Source organism: Arachis hypogaea, chromosome 17 (genome assembly GCF_003086295.3).
Source record: "Arachis hypogaea cultivar Tifrunner chromosome 17, arahy.Tifrunner.gnm2.J5K5, whole genome shotgun sequence".
Classification (NCBI taxonomy): Eukaryota; Viridiplantae; Streptophyta; class Magnoliopsida; order Fabales; family Fabaceae; genus Arachis; species Arachis hypogaea.
This window is the reverse complement of record NC_092052.1, coordinates 64,345,033-64,354,358: the sequence shown is the minus strand read 5'-3', so window position 1 is coordinate 64,354,358 and position 9,326 is coordinate 64,345,033. Positions and strand designations below refer to the sequence as shown.

Below are 9,326 nucleotides of genomic sequence, written 5' to 3'. Positions count from 1 at the left end.
ATCAGTAACTTCAGATGGAAAGAATTTCTCCAAAAACTCCTTTCTGAGTGTATCCCAGTTGGATACATTTGCTAGAGGTTGAGTGTAGTACCACTCTCTTGCTTTTCCCTCAAGAGAAAATAGGAAAGCTTTTAGCAAAATTGAAGTTTCATCAGTACCATCACGCCTGACAGTAGAACAGGCTGCCTGGAAGTCTCTCAAGTGCTTGATAGGCTCTTGAGCAGGTAGGCCATGAAACTTGGGCATCAAATTTAGCAGTGCGGTCTTTATTTCAAAATATGTAGCTACCACTGGATGATGCGCTTGAAACGGTTGCATTGTAAAATCAGGGGCTCCTTCCTCCTGGATGGTAACTCTCCTAGCTGCCATGTCTTCTGCACGTAAATCAACCGAATTAGTAGAACGGGGGCTGGTTTCTTCCTCAAGTTCACTTTCAGATCTGCCCTCAGAGCGGACTAACCGACACTGTTCTCGCCTTATTCGTGAAATAGTCCTTTCATTTTCAGGATCGAATATTAGCAAGCGCGGATCAGGAAGTGAACGCGTCATTTGACGAAAGAAACATGCAGCTCATATTAGCAAAATAAAATAAAATACAATTAAATAAATTCTAATTAATAACTTTAGCACTCTATTGCAACTCCCCGGCAACGGCGCCAAAAATTAATGAGACGCAGAAGTTAGTGAATTAAAAATTATTAAAATAATTACGTTGCAAGTATAGTTCTTAACTCACCGAAAGTTTAAATTAAAAATTACTGGGAGTTTAAGTCCCAGGTCGTCTCCCAACGAGTTGCAAAAAAGTGTGCTATTTTATTAATCAGATGTTCCAAGAAGTTGAGTTAAGTAGAGGGAAAATTAAAAAAGAGGAAATTTAAATAATATGAATAAAAGCCTTGGCTGGGAGTTGATTAGTTGAAATCTCTATTATTGATGGGATGATTTCAAGATTAATTTGTAATTAATGGTTGTTCCGTTTAGTTATCCTTTACTAGGTAAAGGAAAATCAAACAAGTTGGAATGCTAGATCTATTCACGAGTTGCAACCCACTTAGTTCAACGGGATTGGTGTTAGTGATTAGATGACAATCCAATAGTTAACTCAATTACAATTTTTTTTCAATCCTTCCAACTCAAGAGTTCCTTTCAATCAACTCCCCATTGTAAATAATAAATCCATAACACATGAAAGGGAATTAAAAGAAGAAGACATGATTATTGGAATGGAAAAATAAATTAAAATGGAAGAAATAATCCTTGTATCAAATAATCATGAAAGTATTCAAATGACAAAATTGAACAAAGCAAAGAACATGGAAGAATAAAACCAAGTTAAGAGAACGAACTAGAATGACGAGGTCTTGATGAGGAAAAATAACTCTTTTCAATGTTCCAATGCTAAGATCAATTCCCAAAATTAAAATTCTAAAACCTAGGGAGAAAAACCTAGAGGAGGAAAAACTAGATCTGAAACTATAAACTGTGTAGAATGAATGTTGTTCTTTGTTTCTGCATATTCTCTGGCTCTAGTCTGCTGTTCCGGGCCGAAAACTGGGTCGAAGTAAGGTCCAAAATCGCCCCCAGCGAAGTCTGCAGATTATGCAGATCGCACATGTCACGCGATCGCGTCATCCATGCGGACGCGTCATTCGTGCTTTTCCTTGCCACGCGTTCGCGTCGTCCACGCTACCGCGTCGCCTGAGCTTTTCCAATCCGCGCGGCTGTATGAGCCATGTGGCCACGTCACTGCGATTTTCTCTCCTTCGCGCGGTCGCGTGAGCCATGCGACCGCGGCACTTCTCGCTGGTTATCTCCTCAAATTCTTGTGTTCCTTCCATTTTTGCTAGCTTCCTTTCCAATCTCCAACTCATTCATGACCTATAAAGTCTGAAACACTCAACACACAGATCACGGCATCGAATTGAATAAAGGAGAATTAAAAATACATAATTAAAGTTTCTAGGAAGCAGTTTTCAAACATGTTATAAATTCAGGAAGGGATTATAATTTCATGCTAATTTAATGAATAAGTGGGTAAGGATCATGATAAAACCACACAATTAAACACAATATAAACCATAAAATAGTGGTTTATCAGTGATTTGTGCCAAAGGCACGCCTCCAGCCACGCTCTCGCATGACTCTCTGTTTGATTGCTTTTTATCCTGATGCACATACGACGTGGACGCGTCGGCTACGTTGTCGCGTCGGCGACGCTGTCGCATCGCGTGCTCTCTGATACAAGCGAAGTTGTTACTCAGATTGGGGTTGTAAAATTTGTTGTTCGTTCTCTCCCTGGCAATGGCTCCAAAAACGGGTGCACAATACCATGGTCCAAACATAACTTCACAACTTCGCACAACTAACCAGCAAGTGCACTGGGTTTTCCAAGTAATAAAACCTTATGTGAGTAAGGGTCGATCCCACAGAGATTATTGGTATGAAGTAAGCTATGGTCACCTTGTAAATCTCAGTCAGGCGGATATCAAATAGTTATGGAGTTTTCGAAAATAAATAAAGATAGAAACACTTATGTAATTCATTGGTGAGAATTTCAGATAAGCGTATAGAGATGCCTTCGTTCTTCTGAACTTCTGCTTTCCTGCTGTCTTCATCCAATCAGTCCTACTCCTTTCCATGGCAAGCTTTCTGTAAGGGCATCACCGTTGTCAATGGCTACATCCCATCCTCTTGTGAAAAAGGTCCAAATGCTCTGTCACGGCACGGCTAATCATCTGAGGTTCTCGATCATACTGGAAAAGGATTCACCCTCCTTTTGCGTCTGTCACTATGCCCAGCACTCGCGAGTTTGAAGATCGTCACAGCCATCCCTTCCCAGATCCTACTCGGAATACCACAGACAAGGTTTAGACTTTCCGGATCTCAGGAATGGCCATCCATGGGTTCTAACTTATACCACAAAGATACTAATAACTCGGACTCGGTCCTCTGTATTAGATATCTAAGAGATATTCATTCTGCCTTGTTTGCATGTAGAACAGAAGTGTTTGTCAGGCACGCGTTCATAAGTGAGAATGATGATGAGCGTCACATAATCATCACATTCATCATGTTCTTGGGTGCGAATGGATATATTAGAAGTGGAATAAGTTGAATTGAATGGAAAAACAGTAGTACTTTGCATTAAATCATGAGGAACAGCAGAGCTCCACACCTTAATCTATGGAGTGCAGAAACTCTACCGTTGAAAAATACATAAGTGAAAATAGGGTAAGCATGGCCGAGTGGCCAGCCTCCCATGGAGGTCTAGAGATCTAAAAATGATCAAAAGATAGTTCCAAAGATCATAAGATGTCTAATACAATAGTAAAAAGTCCTATTTATACTAAACTAGTTACTAGGGTTTACAGAAGTAAGTAATTGATGAATAAATCCACTTCCGGGGCCCACTTGGTGTGTGCTTGGGCTGAGCTTGAATGTTACACGTGCAGAGGCTTCTTTTGGAGTTGAACACCAAGTTGTAACGTGTTTTTGGCGTTCAACTCTGGTTCGTGACGTGTTTTTGGCGTTTAACTCCAGACTACAGCGTAAAACTGGCGTTCAATGCCGTTTTGCATCGTCTAAACTTGGCCAAAGTATGGACTATTATATATTGCTGGAAAGCCCTGGATGTCTACTTTCCAACGCAATTGAAAGCGCGCTATTTTGAGTTCTGTAGCTCCAGAAAATCACTTTGAGTGCAGGGAGGTCAGAATCCAACAGCATCAGCAGTCCTTCTTCAACCTCTGAATCTGATTTTTGCTCAAGTCCCTCAATTTCAGCCAGAAAATACCTGAAATCATAGAAAAATACACAAACTCATAGTAAAGTCCAGAAATGTGAATTTAACAGAAAAACTAATGAAAACATCCCTAAAAGTAACTAGATCCTACTAAAAACATACTAAAAACAATGCCAAAAAGCGTATAAATTATCCGTTCATCACAACACCAAACTTAAATTGTTGCTTGTCCCCAAGCAACTGAAAATCAAATAGGATAAAAAGAAAAGAATATACTATAAATTCCAAACTATCAATGAAACATAGCTCCAATCAGATGAGCGGGACTTGTAGCTTTTTGCCTCTTGAATAGTTTTGGCATCTCACTTTATCCATTGAGGTTCAGAATGATTGGCATCTATAGGAACTCAGAGTTTAGATAGTGTTATTGATTCTCCTAGTTCAGTATGTTGATTCTTGAACACAGCTACTTTATGAGTCTTGGCCGTGGCCCTAAGCACTTTGTTTTCCAGTATTACCACCGGATACATAAATGCCACAGACACATAACTGGTTGAACCTTTTCAGATTGTGACTCAGCTTTGCTAAAGTCCCCAATTAGAGGTGTCCAGGGTTCTTAAGCACACTCTTCTTTTGCTTTGGACCTTGACTTTAACCGCTCAGTCTCAAGTTTTCACTTGACACCTTCACGCCACAAGTACATAGTTAGGGACAGCTTGGTTTAGCCGCTTAGGCCAGGATTTTATTCCTTTAGGCCCTCCTATCCACTGATACTCAAAGCCTTGGGATCCTTTTTATTTACCCTTGCCTTTTGGTTTTAAGGGTTATTGGCTTTTTGCTCTTGCCTCTTGGTTTTAAGAGCTTTTGGCTTTTTCTGCTTGCTTTTTTTTTCGCTATTTTTTTCTATTTTTTTTTCTGCAAGCTTTTGTATTCACTGCTTTTTCTTGCTTCAAGAATCATTTTTATGATTTTTCAGATTATCAAATAACATGTCTCCTTGTCATCATTCTTTCAAGAGCCAACATATTTAACATTCATGAACAACAACTTCAAAAGACATATGCACTGTTCAAGCATTCATTCAGAAAACAAAAAGCATTGTCTCCACATCAATATAATTAAACTAAGTTCAAGGATAAATTCGAAACTCATGTACTTCTTGTTCTTTTGAATTAAAACATTTTTTATTTAAGAGAGGTGATGGATTCATAGGACATTCATAACTTTAAGACAAAGTTACTAAATACTAATGATCATGTAATAAGACACAAACATGGATAAGCACTTATCATAAAGAAAACGAAAAACAGAGAATGTAAGAACAAGGAATGAGTCCACCTTAGTGATGGTGGCGTTTCCTTCTTGAGGAACCAATGATGTCCTTGAGCTCTTCTATGTATCTTCCTTGTCTTTGTTGCTCATCCCTCATTGCTTTTTGATCTTCTCTAATTTCATGAAGGATGATGGAGTGCTCTTGATGTTCCACCCTTAGTTGTCCCATGTTGGAACTTAATTCTCCTAGGGAGGTGTTGATTTGCTCCCAATAGTTTTGTGGAGGAAAATGCATTTGAGGCATTTCCGGGATCTCATGGTGATGAGCTTCATGCGTCTCTTGAGATCCATGAATGGGCTCTCTGGCTTGCTCCATCCTTTTCTTAGTGATGGGCTTCTCTTCCTCAATGGGAATGTCTCCTACTATGAAAGCTCCAACTGAGTAACATAGATGGCAAATAAGATGAGGAAAAGCTAGCCTTGCCCAGGGAAAGGGCTTTTCGGCTATTTTGTAGAGTTCAAGGGAGATGACTTCATGAACTTCTACTTCCTCTCCAATCATGATGCTATGAATCATGATGGCCCGATCCACAGTAACTTCAGATCGGTTGCTAGTGGGGATGATGGAGTGTTGGATGAACTCTAACCATCCTCTAGCCACAGGCTTGAGGTCCAATCTTCTTAGTTGAACCGGCTTGCCTTTGGAGTCAATCCTCCATTGAGCTCCTTCCACACATATGTCCATGAGGACTTAGTCCAACCTTTGATCAAAGTTGACTCTCCTCGTGTAGGGGTGTGCGTTCTCTTCCATCATTGGCAAGTTGAACGCCAACCTCACATTTTCCGGACTAAAATCTAAGTATTTTCCCCGAACCATGGTGAGATAATTCTTTGGGTTCGGGTTCTTACTTTGATCATGGTTCCTAGTGATCCATGCATTGGCATAGAACTCTTGAACCATTAGGATGTCGTCTTGTTGGATAGGGTTTGTTAGAACTTCCCAACCTCTTCTTTGGATTTCATGTCGGATCTCCGGATACTTATTTATCTTGAGCTTGAAAGGGACCTCGGGGATCACCTTCTTCTCGGCCACAACATCATAGAAGTGGTCTTGATGGGCTTTGGAGATGAATCTTTCCATCTCCCATGACTTGGAGGTGGAAGCTTTTGTCTTCCCTTTCCCTTTTCTAGAGGATTCTTCGGTCTTGGGTGCCATCAATGGTAATGGAAAAACAAAAAGCTTATGCTTTTACCACACCAAACTTAGAATATTGCTCGCCCTCGAGCAATAGAAGAAAGAATAGATGAAGAAGAAGAAGAGAATATGGAGGAGAGGAGGGAGAGGTGTATTCGGCCAAGAAGGGAAGAGAGGGTTGTGTTGTGTGAAAATGTAGAAGAGTGGAGGGCTTTATATAAGGAAGGGAGAGGGGTTAAGGTTCGGACATATAGGGTAGGTTTGGGTGGGAAATTGGTTTTGAATTTTGAAGGTAGGTGGATTTTATGAGGTAGGTTTATGGTGAAGAGTGTTTATTGGGAAGAGAGAATGAACATTGAGAAGAGGGAAGAGAGTGAGTGGTGGTAGGTGGGGATCCTGTGGGGTCCACAGATGCTGAGTTGATCCTGTGGGGTTCACAGATCCTGAGGTGTCAAGAATTTACATCCCTGCACCAATTAGGCATGTAAAATGCCTTTGCATGCAATTCTGGCATTTAAACGCCGAATTGATGCTTGTTCTGGGCGTTCAGCGCCCAGATGCAGCATATTTCTGGCGTTGAACGCCAGCCAGATGCTTCTTTCTGGCGTTCAGTGCCAACTTTTCTCACTGTGCATTTCTGGCGTCTGAACGCCAGGATGCTGCTTGTTTCTGGCGTTCAACGCCAGAAACATGCTCTGTTCTGGCGTTGAACGCCAGACAGATGCTCCTTACTGGCGTTTAAACGCCAGTAAGATCCTCCTCCAGGATGTGATTTTTCTTCTGCTGTTTTTGATTCTGTTTTTAATTTTTTGATTTATTTTGTGACTCCACATGATCATGAACCTAATAAAACATGAAATAAAAATAAAAATAAATTAAAATTAGATAAATAAAAATTGGGTTGCCTCCCAACAAGCACTTCTTTAATGTCAATAGCTTGACAGTGGGCTCTCATGGAGCCTCACAGATGTTCAGAGCATTGTTGAGACTTCCCAACACCAAACTTAGAGTTTGGATATGGGAGTTCAACACCAAACTTAGAGTTTGGTTGTGGCCTCCCAACACCAAACTTAGAGTTTGACTGTGGGGGCTCTGGTTGACTTTGTTTTGAGAGAAGCTTACTGTGCCTCTTTTCCATATTTACAGAAGGATGTCCTTGAGTTTTAAACTCAAGGGAGTCCCCATTCAATTGAAGGACTAATTCACCTCTGTTAACATCTATCACAGCTCTTGCTGTGGCTAGGAAGGGTCTTCCAAGGATGATGGATTCATCCTCATCCTTCCCAGTATCTAGGATTATGAAATCAGCAGGGATGTAAAGGCCTTCAACCTTTATTAATATGTCCTCTACTTGTCCATAAGCCTGTTTTCTGGAATTCTCTACCATCTCTAATGAGATTCTAGCAGCTTGCACCTCAAAGATTCCCAGTTTCTCCATTACAGAGAGTGGCATGAGGTTTATTCCTGACCCCAGGTCACATAGAGCCTTCTCAAAGGTCATGGTGCCTATGGTACAAGGTATTAGGAACTTTCCAGGATCCTGTTTCTTCTGAGGCAATCTCAGTTGATCCAATGCGTTTAGTTCATTGGTGAACAGGGGAGGTTCATCTCCCCAAGTCTCATTACCAAATAAATTGGCATTCAGCTTCATGATTGCACCAAGGAACTTGGCAACTTGCTCTTCAGTAACATCCTCATTCTCTTCAGAAGAAAAATACTCATCAGAGCTCATGAAGGGCATAAGGAGGTTTAATGGAATCTCTATGGTCTCTAAATGAGCCTCAGAGTTCTTTGGTTCCTCAAAGGGAAACTCCTTGTTGATCACTGGACGTCCCAGGAAGTCTTCCTCTTTGGGATTCACGTCCTCCCCTTCCTTCTTGGATTCGGCCATGATGGTTATGTCAATGGCCTTGCACTCTCCTTTTGGATTCTCTTCTGTATTGCTTGGGAGAGTACTAGGAGGGGTTTCAGTGATTCTTTTACTCAGCTGGCCCACTTGTGCTTCCAAATTTCTAATGGAGGACCTTGTTTCAATCATGAAACTCACAGTGGCCTTAGATAGATCAGAGACTAAGTTTGCTAAATTAGAGGTATTTTGTTCAGAGTTCTCTGTCTGTTGCTGAGTGGATGATGGAAAAGGCTTGCTATTGCTAAACCTGTTTTTCCCACCATTATTAAAGCCTTGTTAAGGCTTTTGTTGATCCTTCCATGAGAGATTTGGATGATTTCTCCATGAGGGATTATAGGTGTTTCCATATGGTTCACCCATATAATTCACCTCTGCTATTGCAGGGTTCTCAGGATCATAAGCTTCTTCTTCAGAAGATGCCTCTTGAGTACTGTTGGATGCAGCTTGCATTCCATTCAGACTCTGAGAAATCATATTGACTTGCTGAGTCAATATTTTATTCTGAGCCAATATGGCATTCAGAGTATCAATTTCAAGAACTCCGTTCTTCTGAGGCATCCCATTAATCACAGGATTCCTCTCAGAAGTGTACATGAACTGGTTATTAGCAACCATGTCAATGAGTTCTTGAGCTTCTGCAGGCGTTTTCTTTAGGTGAATGGATCCACCTGCAGAAGTATCCAATGACATCTTAGCTAATTCAGACAGACCATCATAGAATATATCCAGGATGGTCCATTCTGAAAGCATGTTAGAAGGACACTTTTTGGTCAGTTGGTTGTATCTCTCCCAAGCTTCATAGAGGGATTCACCTTCCTTCTGTCTGAAGGTTTGAACATCCACTCTAAGCTTACTCAGCTTTTGAGGAGGAAAGAACTTGGCTAAGAAAGCCGTGACCAGCTTATCCCAAGAGTTCAGGCTATCTTTGGGTTGAGAGTCCAACCACACTCTAGCTCTGTCTCTTACAGCAAACGGGAAAAGCATGAGCCTGTAGACTTCAGGATCTACTCCATTAGTCTTAACAGTATCACATATCTGCAAGAATTTAGTTAAGAACTGAAAGGGATCTTCAGATGGAAGTCCATGAAACTTGCGGTTTTGTTGCATCAGAGAAACTAATTGAGGTTTAAGCTCAAAATTGTTTGCTCCAATGGTAGGGATGGAAATGCTTCTTCCATGTAAATTGGAATTAGGTGCAGTAAAGTCAC

General features: G+C 40.9%; 1 non-coding gene across 1 annotated transcript; it reads left to right on the top strand.

The window, feature by feature from the left end:
* The first annotated feature begins 8,862 nt into the window (after window positions 1-8,862).
* LOC112768181 (small nucleolar RNA R71) lies at window positions 8,863-8,970 on the top strand. Its single transcript, XR_003185619.1, has one exon. It is a non-coding gene; the product is annotated as a small nucleolar RNA R71 (small nucleolar RNA).
* Window positions 8,971-9,326: the final 356 nt, after the last annotated feature.